General features: G+C 39.1%; 1 non-coding gene across 1 annotated transcript; it reads right to left on the bottom strand.

Moving 5' to 3' along the window:
* Positions 1-12,776: 12,776 nt before the first annotated feature.
* LOC113697682 (small nucleolar RNA R71) lies at positions 12,777-12,883 on the bottom strand. The gene has a single exon (XR_003449957.1). It is a non-coding gene; the product is annotated as a small nucleolar RNA R71 (small nucleolar RNA).
* Between the last annotated feature and the right edge of the window lie 1,534 nt (positions 12,884-14,417).

Raw genomic sequence — 14,417 nt, 5'->3', positions numbered from 1 at the left:
AAGAGGTTATGAGACTCGTGTTTTTTTTAATGATCAATGGGCTGTTGCAAATTGTGAAACTTATTTTGCCTCAGATCATTCAACCGATATATGCTCTGCATTTCAAGATGGTCTAAATATTCCAATAGATATTTTTGAAAATTTTTCATCTCAATATCAAATTTGGTATGACCCTTATTCAAACGGGTATGATCAAGGATGGTGGGATGATTCTAATTTTAATTATGCGACTAGACCAATGGGTTTTCAACAACAAGAGTCTCAAGAAACGTCATCTACGTTAGGTATGTCTTTTGAAGAAATAATTGAATCACTACCTACTAACACATATCTATTTCAACAAGAGACACATCAATTTCAACAGGAGACACAAAGGATGATTAAAGAGTTGGAAGAAGGAAGGCGTGAATTGGCATCTATAATTAGTGAATTGATTTCTCCAATTTATGAAGAATTGCCCTCACAAACCATTAACGACCTTAAAGAAGATGAGAATACAACTATCCTGACAAATGACATGAAACTGCAAGAGTCTCAAGAAGAAAACTCTAAAGATGCAGTTGAAAAGGGAATTGAAATACAAGAAATGGGACCCCAATATCAAATGGTTCAAGTGAATAAATCCAGTGAACAATCTCCAAATGCGGTGACATCTCCTCTATTCCTTAATCAATATTCTTCTGACTTTTATTCTTTAATTCCTGTAGGTGAGATTGATTTTATTATACCAGACGATTTTGAGTTTCATGACAGGAATAACTTAAGAGTTGCGATGACAAAATATCTCGAACCAATTAGTGTTCGTGATGGAGGAGTGGGTGAAGAATTAAGAATCTTGTTGACTTGTTTGGTGCCATTTACTAATCCATGGAAGACCATACCTTATGTGCTCAAGAATTACCCTATTTACGAGGGTTATCAGGGATACATAGAAGATGAAGCACTGAAACGAGCTACACGATTTTATCCTCCGTGAATGGACATGGCGATGTCTAGCAAAAAATGTTAAAAAAAGGCGCTACTTGGAAGGCAATCCAAGAATTTTAATTGTGTTTTATTTCATATTCGTGTTCAAGATTAGTGGGTTTAAGTTTCTATTGACAAACAACCTGTATTGTAGGTCATGGGTATTTCTGTGCAGTTTTATTTTGGGTTGGGAGCAAAAAAAAATTCGTGGGCAGAAGACTTCATGTTACAATGCGTGCCTGCGCCTTGTATTCGGCGCACATGGGCGTTTGTAAAAAAACTGGATGATCAGAAAACTGAGGTTTTCAAGGCGTGCCCACACCTTACAAGGGTACGCCGAGAGCGCTATGCAAATTGGGGACTATCAGTTCCAAGGCGTGCCTACGCTTTGAAAGAATCTCTTTTGGACATTATTGGGACGCGATGGTTAGAAGACTATAGCCTCCAAGGCGTGCCTATGTCTTCCAACCTTGGCGACAACGAAAGTCAAACGTGACCAGGACCCTGTCTAACCCTACTTTTCTACTGTTTTTTTTTAAATTGTCTTGTCTGGTCTTTTCTAGTCTCTTTTCAATTTCTTTTGTCTTATTTCCCAAGGTTTCGCCCCCTTGTCCGCCGCCGCTCTCCACCTTGCACCACCACCGCTCGTGACTCTTTCTCTCCTCTTCAGGCAGTCCATCGCACGCTGCTGCCCGCACCACCGTCGCTATCTCTCTCATCAGGCAGCTTTCTTTGCTCATATTGGATTCCAACCGCCTCATCCTCCTCCGTCTTAGTGTCTCGCTGCATCCTCTCGGTAGTCAGGAAAGTTTCGCTCCCTTTTATCCTTACACTTTGTTTGTCTTTACTATATTGAGAATAATGTAAGTTTTAGGTGTGGGGGGGGGATGGTTTCCATTATTTCTTTAAAAAAAAAACACAAAACAAAAAAAATGAAAAAAAAGAGGAAAAAATGAAATAAATAGAGAAAAAAAAAAGAGTGTAGTTAGTTGACTTCTTTAGTTCTACATTTGTTAGCTACTAGAACATGTTGCTATGATGGATTGCACAATCAGGGTGCACGTGTATGTGGTCATATATGCTAGTTGTGCATTTTATTTTTCTTTGGCAATATCGTTGAATGTTGAATATGTTGGACTTAATCCATTCTTGAAATTTTTGGGAGCTTTTGAGCCATGCGCGATGTGGCGGCCCCACCTCCCCCTAAGGCGAACCAGAGGGTTCGGCGAGTCGCCTGTCCAACTCTCGCTGGAACTTACTCACTCAATCATCTAACATCATCAAATATAATTCGTAAATAAACTTTACTTCTCGCATAAGCCAAGTACTTAAACAAACCGTACCATTCAACTTACTCTGTCCAAAAGTACAATTTCAAGCATCAAAGAAAATGTCGAACTTAAAATACTTAAATTCAACTTTATTTACAATTTAAAATTCCTAATCCAGGGCACAGAAGCACCACGGGATTCACATTTTCCCAAAGACACAAAAGTCATCCAAAAGATACTAAAGTTTTTCCAAAGTACAAATACAAAAGTGGGCATTCAAAATATAACATTTCTTTTCTAATTCTCCAAGACTTCATGCAATTCAGAACCTGTCAAGGAAAACAAATTGGAAAAGATGAGCCAATAGCTCAGTGGTGCCTCGAAACATGCAATTCACATAGGGCAATTTAACAAGTACAAATGGACAAGTAAGCAATTAACAATTTAGGAAATCGAAATAACATGACAAGAAAAGGATACGGGGCTCTCAGGAGCCAAAGTCCACGCGCTTGATCAGGAAATTTTTAGTAGTTGACACTCCGTCAACTTTCACTATCTAACCTCCATGTAGAATATTTCCTACTCTACTTGTCTCCTAGCAACGACTTCCCCCTTATTTTCGGGTCCGACTCCAACACGAATTTTGCAAGCACTTTTACCAAGACGGCAGAGAGGTACCTCCCACTCTAATAGAGCGTTGTACGTGCATCCGTTTGGTTTATTTAGTCGATGAGACCACGCTCCAATCGACCTTGCAACACTTGTACTTGTGGCATTTCACACAATCACATAGCATATAACATTTCATGATATCTCTAGCAAGTACTTTTAACAAGTAGTTCAACTAGCAGGTAAACACGATTCATGCAAGAGACACTCACCTCAAGTGAAGAGTCTAAAATTCCAAACTTTGATCGAGATTGTGCTCTTCACCAACTCCTAAAATCATACAAATAATTCACATAAATTTCCACTTTTGAGTTGGCGAATTTAACTCAAGTCAACTAGCATTTAATTTCCCTCAAAAATCCCAAACTAGTATTAATCGTTTTCTCAAAGTGAAATCCACAAATTTCGAGTGAAATTAAATTTTGAGGTTTCTTTAAAACCAAAAACTTGCTAAATTCGTCAAATATTCCAATAACCAAGTTAAAACTAGTCGTTGGAATTTCTATAAAATAAAAACTCCTTAAGTTTGTCAAATTCCATTGACCAACTTGGTTCAAGAATTTTTTTTTAAGAAGGCAAAAACTTGAGTTTTCAAGAAAATTTCCAGATTTGGCATATTTCTCGAAATATGGCATTTGGTCTAATAAAATTCAAGGTTATTGACTCGAAGTGGACCTAGTAACAAAGGTTAATGCTAGAAAACATTTTCGGGACAATTTAGTCCACATTTAATCAAAATGAAATCCAAACATCAAAATCATTTCTAATTTCAAACAAAATTTCTGTTTTGGTAGTCTCGTGAAGAATAAAATTTTGGCCCACTTTTGAACGTAAACTCTACAACATTTTGTCCCCAAATGGAGCTATACACACCCCTTAACTAAACACAAGTCAAATTGGGTTCATGTTAACGTGAAAATTATTCAACATGTCTCATGCAAAGTTGGGAAAATTTTCAAGTGCATTCGAAAAATTTACCCTAATACTTAGTCGAACGCGAACCGTCAAATAAATTTTTAAAAATTCATGTAAATTAAAATATAACATTTTTATAAGTGAAAACATCATTACTAATATAAATACATATTATTTAATAATTTCAACATTTAAATAATATTTTGATTTTAATTTTCAAAAATTAATGAAATTTTGATATCCTCACATCCTTCCCCCCTTAAAAGAATTTTGTCCTCAAAATTCTTACCTGTTCAAGTGAATAACTCTGGGTATTGGTCCTTCATGTCCTTCTCTACCTCCCAAGTTGCCTCCTCGACATCGTGATTTCTCCACAAGACTTTGACTAAGGCAATTTTCTTATTTCTCAATTCTTTAAATTCTCGGTCCAAAATCTTAACTAGTCGCTTCTCATAGGTCAAAGATTCGTCTACTTCAACTTCATCTAATTGAATCACATGACTTGGGTCGGGATGATATTTCTTGAACAGAAATACGTGGAAGACATTATGAATCCTGCTCATGCTAGAAGGTAAATCCAGCTGATAAGCCACTTTTCCAACTCGTTTAAGAACTTCAAAGGGTCCAATGTATCTCGGCTTTAATTTTTTTTCCTTCTTGGATACTACCCCTCCTTTCATAGGTTTCATTCTTAGAAAGACTTTGTCTCCTACTTCAAATTCTAAGTCTTTTCTTCGGTGATCTGCGTAACTCTTTTGCCGACTTTGAGCAGTTTGAAGTCTCTCCTTAACCAGTTTAACTTTCTCATAAGGTTCTTCGATCCATGGAATAGCTGTCGGGTCTAAAGTCCTCTTCTCTCCTATTTCATTTCAATGAATAGGGGATCGACACCTTCTACTATAAAGCGCCTCATACGGTGCCATTTGGATTGAAGCCTGATAACTGTTATTATAAACAAACTCTGCCAACGTCATGTACTGGCTCCAACTCCCTCCGAAATCTAATATACACGATCTTAACATGTCCTCTAGGGTTTGTATGGTTCTCTCCGACTGTCCATCTGTTTGTGGATGATATGCAGTGCTCAACTTCAATTTAGTCCCCAAAGTCTCATGAAATTTCTGCCAAAAGCGGGAAACGAATCTAGGATCTCGATCGGAGACTATACTTACAGGAATCCCATGTAATCTCATAATTTCTTTTGTGTACAACTTGGCTAGTTTCTCCAAAGAGTAACTCATTTTCACAGGTAGGAAATGTGCAGATTTAGTAAGCCTATCCACTATCACCCAAACCGCATCATGTCTCCTTTGACTTCTAGGTAAACCCGTCACAAAATCCATGGTAATATGCTCCCATTTCCACTCAGGGATTTCTAAAGGTTGTAACAAACCAGAAGGCTTTTGATGTTCTGCCTTAACCTGCTGACACACTAGGCAAGTCTGTACAAATTTCGCCACATCCATTTTTAAGCCATCCCACCAGCCCTTTCACATCCTGATACATCTTGTTAACTCCAGGGTGAATAGTATACTTGGACCGATGTGACTCCTCTAGAATTTCTCTTTTCAAACTCTCTTCAATAGGTACTACTATTCGATCCCTAAATCTCAAAATACCTTCAGGTCCTAACTTAAAATCTAGGGTTTCCCCCCTTCTCACTTTCTCCAAATAACCTTGTACTACCGGATCCTTCCCTTGAATCTCCTTAATTCTTTCTAACAAAGGAGATTTTAAGGATAGATTTCCAAACAAGATTTTCAACTTTTCTAAACGAGGATTCCAACCACTCGCTTCTTTTAACATATCCCATTCTCTCACCATTAAACCTGCTACTTGAGCTCTCCTACTTAGTGCATCTGCAACCACATTTGCTTTTTCAGGGTGATAATTGATTGAACAATCATAATGCTCAAGAAATTCTACCCAACGCCTCTGTCGCAAGTTCAACTCCTTTTGTGAAAACAGATACTTAAGGCTCTTATGGTCTGTGAAAACCTCAAATGTTACCCCATACAAATAATGTCTCCACTTTTTCAAAGAAAAAATAACAGCAGCCAACTCTAGGTCATGGGTCGGGTAATTCATCTCATGAGGTTTTAATTTCCTAGAAGCATAGGCCACAACTTTTTTCTTTTGCATTAGAACACAGCCTAACCCTTCTTTAGAAGCATCAGAATATACTACATACCCATCAACTCTCTCAGGTAGGGTTAACACTGGAGCCGTAGTCAATCGCCTCTTCAATTCTTGAAAGCTCGCTTCACATTTAGGGCTCCAAATGAACTTATGGTTTTTCTTAGTTAACTCCGTCATTGGCCCAGCAATTTTCGAGAAATCTTTTATAAAACGACGGTAATAACCTGCCAATCCCAAGAAACTTCTAATTTCAGTTGGATTCTCTAGTTGTTTCCACAAAGTAACTGCCTCCACTTTAGTTGGATCCACTGCGATTCCATTCTTAGAAATTCTATGACCCAGAAAAGAAATTTCTTCCAGCCAAAATTCACACTTACTGAACTTAGCGTAAAGCTTGTGTTCCCTCAACACTTGTAAAACTATCTCCAAGTGCTTGGCGTGATCCTCTCGGGTCTTAGAATATACTAGAATATCATCTATGAATACCACTACAAATTGGTCCAGATATTTCTTAAAAATTCTCTGCATTAGATCCATGAAAGCAGTTGGGGCATTGGTTAACCCAAAGGGCATTATCGCAAACTCAAAGTGCCCATATCTAGAATTAAAAGCAGTCTTAGGTATGTCTTCCTTTTTAATTCTCAATTGATAGTATCCTTGTCTCAAATCTAACTTAGAGTACACCACCGATCCTTGCAATTGGTCAAATAATCCATCAATCAAGGGCAAATGGTATTTATTCTTAATAGTCATCTCATTCAAACCTCGATAGTCAATGCACAATCTCAAACTCCCGTCCTTTTTCTTTACAAACCAAACTGGAGCTCCCCACGGTGAGTCACTTTCCTTAATAAAACCTCTTTCTAGTAGGTCCTGCAACTGGATCTTTAATTCTTTCAATTCTGCAGAAGCCATTCTATAAGGAATCTTAGAAATTGGGGCTACTCCTGGTACCAAATCAATTTTAAACTCTATCTCCCTTTCAGGTGGTAAAGATGTTAATTCTTCAGGGAAGACATCGAAAAAATCTCGCACGATTGGCACATCTTCTAATTTCACTTGGTCACTAGGGGCATTAATTAAGAAAGCTAAGAAACCCTGGGCTCCCTTGTGAAGCATTTTCCTAGCTCGAATCCCTGAAATCAAAGCAGACGAACCTAATCTACCCCTTACATCTAGCTTGAGAGTTGCCTCGCTTGGGATGCAAAATTCCACCACTTTAGCTCTACAATCTAGCTTAGCATGGTGGTAAGATAAAAAGTCCATTCCTATAATCACATCATACCCATTAAGATCCAAACTCACCAAGTCATCTAGCATTTTTTGCTCTCCAACCCAAAATTCACATTCCTTATACACGAAACTAGTGAGCATGCTCTTATTACCCGTAGGAGTCCTAACTTCCAAATCATAGGGTAATCGTACAGGCTTTACATCAATTCCACACATAAAAGCAGGATTAACAAACAAATGAGTCGCACCGGGATCAATTAAAACCTTAGCTAATCGATGAAAGATTAGAAGTGTACCTTCGACTACCTCCGAAGGGTCAGGTACAGGTTGACTATCCAGGGCATAAACCCTGGCCAGGACCTTTAGCCGACTCCCTCCAGAAGCAGTTTGCCTAGAACTTGTGGCACCTCCTTGGCTTCCCCCATTCTCGAAAATCTTAGGACAATTAGCAATTTGGTGCTCAGCACTCCCACACCTGAGGCACTTGCCCTCCTTTCTCCAGCACTCATTTGCGGTATGATTAGATTTTTCACAGTAACCACAAGTTATCTGAGGGGTTGACACTTGTACACCTTGTCGAGCACTCCTAAAGGGTCCCTTTCCACTTTGACCTCCTCTCACTCCAGATCCTCTCACCCCAGAGTCTCTAACTCCAGCACCCCTTGTTAAAGCACCTCTCGATGCAATAGGGATATTCACTACCCCAATTCCTCTACCCATCTTAAGCGGTGGGGCACTTGTAGAAATTGGGTCACTGCTACCACTAGGGGCATTTCTTTTCCTAGCAAAGAATGATCTAGATTGAGCTCTAGCCGTCTCAAACCTCTGAGTTTTCTCTACGGCATCACTATACGTGTTAATTTGAGCAGTTGCTAGCCCCTCTTGAATCTCCACATTGAGCCCTTGCACAAATCTCCTAATGCGTCTCTGCTCAGTGGCTATCAGGTCAGGGGCATATCGGGCTAATTTAGTAAAGTTGGTCTCATACTCTGCTACACTCATGGCCCCTTGTTTGCACTTAATAAAGTCATCCTTCCTTTTCTCTTGGATTAGAGGTGGAAGAAATTTGGCATTAAACTCACAGGTGAAATTTGCCCATGTACTAGGGGTACGGTTTCTATCCTACTTATCCTTAATCAAATTCCACCAAGACCGTACAGCTCCCTCAAATTGAAATGACGCAAAAGTCACCTTCCGCGTCTCAGTGTAATCCAATGTGGCAAAAATATCAGATATTCTCTCCCACCATCCCTCAACTATTTCAGGCTCTGGCCCATCTTGAAACTTAGGCGGCCCAAACTTCAGGAACCTCTCCAAGGCCCTATCTTCAGTAGCTACCTGCCCACCAGGTTGTTGATGCACTGGTCCAGGACCATGACGGTCCGTCAAATGCTCTAGCACTTCGATTATCCTATTAATAGCGGTGACCATTTGATCTCCGGCCCCGCCCTCGGTTCCCCGATTTTGGTTCACTTCTGACGCTCTATCGCCCCCTTGATCACGAATGGGTTTAGCCCGTCTCCCTCGACCTCGACCTCGACTTCGGTCTCGGCCTCTACCACGGGGATCAATACCTAGTTATGCCTAATGCAAGACAAGAAGTAAGTATGCAGAAATTTACGCAAAGTTTAAAGAGCAACGCAGGAAAATTTACATAAAATTGAGAAACAAAGCAGAAAATTATGCCAAATGAAGATCAACTTGACGGCGATAAAAATAACCACAACTAACACATATATTAACATTCGAAATTCCTACAATTAGCATTTCGTTGGAATTTTACAAAAATATAGCACAAAAGTGCTACAAGGTGCAACCAGTCATTCATAATCAAAAGAAGTGCAACACCACAAAAGCAAGCCATACAGTTACAAAAATACAATGGCCTAAGAGTTAGCACCATCCCAACCAATGTTTACAGATTACAAGTCAAAAGAGGGTTTAACTAAGTCTAGTCCTCAACGGGACCATCAGATGGATTCCCCTCATCAGGATCCTCCTCCAGGTCCTCCTCTGGATTCTCCTCAGTACTAGGAGCTACCTCTAAGACCTCGTCCATCACCTCATCCACCAGCATGGTAGCATCCGCTAGTATCCCAGAGGCTCGCTCACGAACCATGTCTCTCATCCTAGCCAGGCTGTCCCTCGCTCTCTGCAGCTCCTCACGGTCTGCCTCAGCCCTAGCTCTCTCCTCTATCACCCGTCCAGTCAGCTCTGTTACCCTATTCTGCAGATGATTCACCATGGCACCTAACTCATCCACGTCCTGAATCAGGGCCAGGTTGGAATTTACCAACTGGCGACGCTCATCATCTATAGCCAGAACCAAGCGGTTGGGGTAAGAGAAGGTCAACCTACAGTCACACCTAGGAACCCTGGTGGCGGGCGAGTACTGAACACGAGATCCACCACCCTGAACTTGATAAAAAATAGGCCTAAGAGGCGGCGCGTGACCATTCACGTGACCGTTACCATTAGCAGCATGTCTGTTCCCATTAGGGTTCTCCAAACCTACAAAACAGCCAAAACTTTCAAAGTTAAACCTTAGCACCATTAACTTGATCAATTATCACTTAAAATATATATAAGTATCTCATTCCTATTTCTAGGAATAAAATACCTAACAATTCTCCCAAATACGTTCTAACCTGATGCTCTGATACCACCTGTGGCGGGCCCACCTCCCCCTGAGGCGAACCAGAGGGTTAGGCGAGTCGCCTGCCCAGTTCTCGCTGGGACTCACTCACTCAATCATCTAACATCATCAAATATAATTCGTAAATAAACTTTACTTCTCGCATAAGCCAAGTACTTAAACAAACCGTACCATTCAACTTACTCTGTCCAAAAGTACAATTTCAAGCATCAAAGAAAATGTCGAACTTAAAATACTTAAATTCAACTTTATTTACAATTTAAAATTCCTAATCCAGGGCACAAAAGCATCACGGGATTCACATTTTCCCAAAGACACAAAAGTCATCCAAAAGATACTAAAGTTTTTCCAAAGTACAAATACAAAAGTGGGCATTCAAAATATAACATTTCTTTTCTAGTTCTCCAAGATTTCATGCAATTTAGAACCTGTCAAGGAAAATAAATTGAAAAAGATGAGCCAATAGCTCAGTGGTGCCTCGAAACATGCAATTCACATAGGGCAATTTAACAAGTACAAATGGACAAGTAAGTAATTAACAATTTAGGAAATCGAAATAACATGATGATAAGTGAATATTTAACGTACATTTTGTATGAATTTGGCATTAATTTTTGGTATGTTCTGAGAAGATTAAGCCATATTTGAACTCTTTTGGTGATAATTGCTTAAATATTGATTAAGGTTTCAAAAAATTGATAAATGAGTGAATTAATGCGTTAATCTTGTGAATTTGTGAAGGTAATTGATGTATGAAATTCATGCACAAGTTCAAAGAAATGTAAGGGTCATCCAGAGGACAAAGTACACAAGAAATTAGGAGCAAAAATGTAGAAAAAAGAGAAGAAGTGAAAAACTGGAAATTGGTCAACACGGATCCGAGCTCGGATCCGTGTGCACAAGATGGATCCGAACCCTCGTCTGTACTTCTGGCGGAGAGCATCCGAGGTCAGGACGATCCGACCTCGGATCCATTACGAAATCCCTCGGATCCTGAAGATCCGAGCTCGGATCCATTTTCACTCCTCGGATCCGAGGCTCGGATCTGTCTCTCTCCTCAGCAAGTGCAACAGCCGTTTTTCTTTACCTTTTTCACAACTTTCCAGCTATTTTGAGGGACAGAAATCGGTGGCACATGCTTCTGCAACAAAAGAAAAGACCAAATGAGTATGGACAAAAGGAAATATCATATCTTTGACTTCTTTTTACAAAATCTGAGTGGAGGAAATTATGAAGTGAGAGGAATGGAATTTCTTCCACCTTTTATGCAGAAACACAGAGGAGAAGCAGGGGATGACCATACGTAGCTAGTTTTTCATTTTGTAACAAGTTTCTCTCTAGTTAGGAGTCTTGGAGAAGCATTTTGTCTTTGGAGTTTTTCACTTGTAATCAGATTGTGCAAGAGCATAGCAGGAATTAGAGAGCTTCACCTTCAGTTGGCTAAGCTTTCTTTCATCTTTCTTATACTTGTACTGTATGATGTTTTGCAGCAATAAACTTGTGATTCTGATTGTTGAATCATACATGAGTAGCTAACTTTCTTCATCTAGGGAGTAGATGAAACTTATGGCTAAATAGTATAAATTGAATGTGATTTACACTTGTTATATCTTGTATTAACTTGTCTACTTGTGTAGCTGTGATTACTTGCTATTGATTGATCACCAATAGTTTGGTTATAGTTGTTATTGTTCAATGAGAATTGGTAATAACAATGGAAACACATGAGTAGAGCTTGAGTTGTATGTTCATGAAAATAGAGATACACGTAGGTGGATTACTTAGCATTTCATGAAATAAAACAGAGTAGTAGTAGTATTTCACCATGAAAATAGGGAAATCTATATTGCTTTAGGCCATTTCATCATGAAAATGAGTCTTGGAAACTTTGGAAATGAATCTGTGGTTAAGCAAGAATAATAGCAAGAAGTAAATCCATTCATTTGTATTGTTTATGCCATAAGTGGAATCTACATCCCTAGAATCTTCCTTAAGTGAAATTTCTCTATTTGCATTCAGCATTTGTTAAACTAGATTTGTATATCAGATTTGTAGATTACAGCATTAGATTTTCTCTGCTCAAATTAATTGTTAGTCTAAATAATAGAGAAAATAAGGGCTTAGTAATTGTTTGAATTGCTCCTCGTGGGATCGACCCGATATACATCTTGTACTACAATTGCGACCTGTATACTTGCAGTCCAACGGGTGTAAAATCGGAATTAAACTTGCATTGATACAAAATATCCCGTCAAGTTTTTGGCGCCGTTGCCGGGGAGCGGCAATATTAGGGCCTCATCATCTCTATTAATTTAGATAAATTTCATTATCTTTATTCAAGTTGTTGAATTAAAAGTATAAAAATTTTCTCTTGTTTTTGTTTGTAGTGTATGCACCGATCAAATCGAGGAGTTGTACATTTCGATCCGGAAATTGAAAGAACATTACGCAGACAAAGGAGGAATACATCACATCAAGAGGAACAAGAGGTTTGGCAGCCAATAGAAGATATTTTGATAGAATTACAATTTGAGGAAGAAATGGCAGAAAATGAATCAAATAGGAGAATTCTGCGAGATTTTGCTTTACCGGGAGCACAAGGATCTCAAACTAGCATTGTAAGACCAACGGTAAACGCTAATAACTTTGAGATAAAACCATCACTGATTCAAATGGTACAACAATCTCAATATGGAGGTAATGCTACTGAGGATCCAAATTCTCACTTGTCAACATTTCTTGAAATTTGTGATACAATTAAGTTTAATGGTGTTAGTGAAGATGCGATTAAACTTCGATTGTTTCCATTTTCACTAAGGGACAAGGCTAAGGTTTGGCTACAATCTCATCCTCCAAATACTTTTACTACTTGGGATGAATTAGCTAAGGCTTTTCTTAATAAATTCTTTCCACCTGGAAAAACTGCTAAATTGAGAATGGATATAACAAGTTTCTCTCAACAGGAAGGAGAGACATTGTATGAAGCTTGGGAGCGTTATCGGGAATTGCAAAGAAGATGCCCTCATCATGGTCTACCCGATTGGCTAGTAGTCCAAACATTTTACAATGGTCTCACCTATCCAACAAAGACACATGTAGATGCAGCAGCGGGAGGAGCTTTAATGGGAAAGACAGCTGAGGAAGCTCAGCAATTGATCGAAGAAATGGCTGCTAACAACTACCAATGGGCAAACGAACGAGGTAATTCAAGGAGAACCGCAGGTATGCTTGAAGTAGATACCTTGAATATGTTAAGTGCAAAAATGGATAATGTGGTTAAGATGCTTAATAGGCAAGTTGGTTCTAGTTCTAATCAAGGAGTAGTTGTTGCAAGTTGTACCATTTGCGGCGGAGATCATGATGATTTTATGTGTTCTAGCAGTGAACAGGTTCAATATCTCAACAATTACAACCGTCCACCCCAAAACAATCCATACTCCAATACTTATAATCCAGGATGGCGTAATCACCCGAATTTTGGATGGAAAGATCAAGGGAACCAACAAAGACCAGTTAATCCACCAGGTTTTCAACAAAAGCAAACACTGCATGAGTCCAAACCAGCTTGGGAATTGGCAATCGAAAAGCTAGCTAATGCATCAAATGATAAAATTGAAAAGTTAGCTAGTGCCACTACTCAACGGTTTGAAAGAATTGAGGGAAGAATGGACCAACTCACCAATATGTACAGGAATGTTGAGGTCCAATTAGGCCAAATTGCCAATGCGGTTAATAATCGCAACCAAGGGGATTTACCTAGCAAAACTGAAGTGAACCCAAGGGAGCATGTGAAGGCCATAACCCTCCGTAGTGGTAAGGAATTAGTTGAGCCGCCAGTAGTTGGAAGTGGAAGAGAGTTTGAAAAAAGAGAGAATAAGAAATTGAGTGAGTTAAAAGAGGGAAGCAAGGAAGAAAAAGGGAAAGAAAAGATAGAGGAAAATGAACTGCAAATGGAAGATGCAACACCAATTCCTCCACCGGTGCCATTCCCTCAAAGATTGAAGCCTTCAAGAAATGACAAAGAATTTGAGAAATTTGTCAACATTTTTAAACAATTACATATTAACATTCCTTTTGTGGATGCTATTTTGCAGATTCCTTCGTACGCGAAGTTTCTCAAGGAGATAATGACCAGGAAAAGGAAGTTGGTAGACAGTGAGACAATTGCATTAACAGAAGAATGTAGTGCAATCATACAAAACAAATTGCCACCCAAATTGAAAGATCCAGGGAGTTTTACAGTTCCTTGCACTATCGGTAATGTAGAATTTTCTAAAGCACTTTGTGACCTTGGTGCAAGTGTGTCATTGATCCCTTTAACTGTGGCTAGGCAATTGGGGTTGAAAGAGTTGAAGCGTACTAACATTTCCTTGCAATTGGCTGACAGGTCTATTAGACATCCAATGGGCATATTGGAAAATGTGCTCATTAAAGTGCAGAAATTTATTATTCCTGTCGATTTTGTTGTTTTAGATATGGAGGAAGATGTAAATGTACCTATTATACTTGGTAGACCATTTCTGGCCACTGCAGGTACAATAATAGACGTCAAACGAGGTAAGTTTAAG

This window comes from Coffea arabica, chromosome 6e, assembly GCF_036785885.1.
Source record: "Coffea arabica cultivar ET-39 chromosome 6e, Coffea Arabica ET-39 HiFi, whole genome shotgun sequence".
Classification (NCBI taxonomy): Eukaryota; Viridiplantae; Streptophyta; class Magnoliopsida; order Gentianales; family Rubiaceae; genus Coffea; species Coffea arabica.
This window is presented reverse-complemented; position numbering and strand designations above follow the sequence as displayed.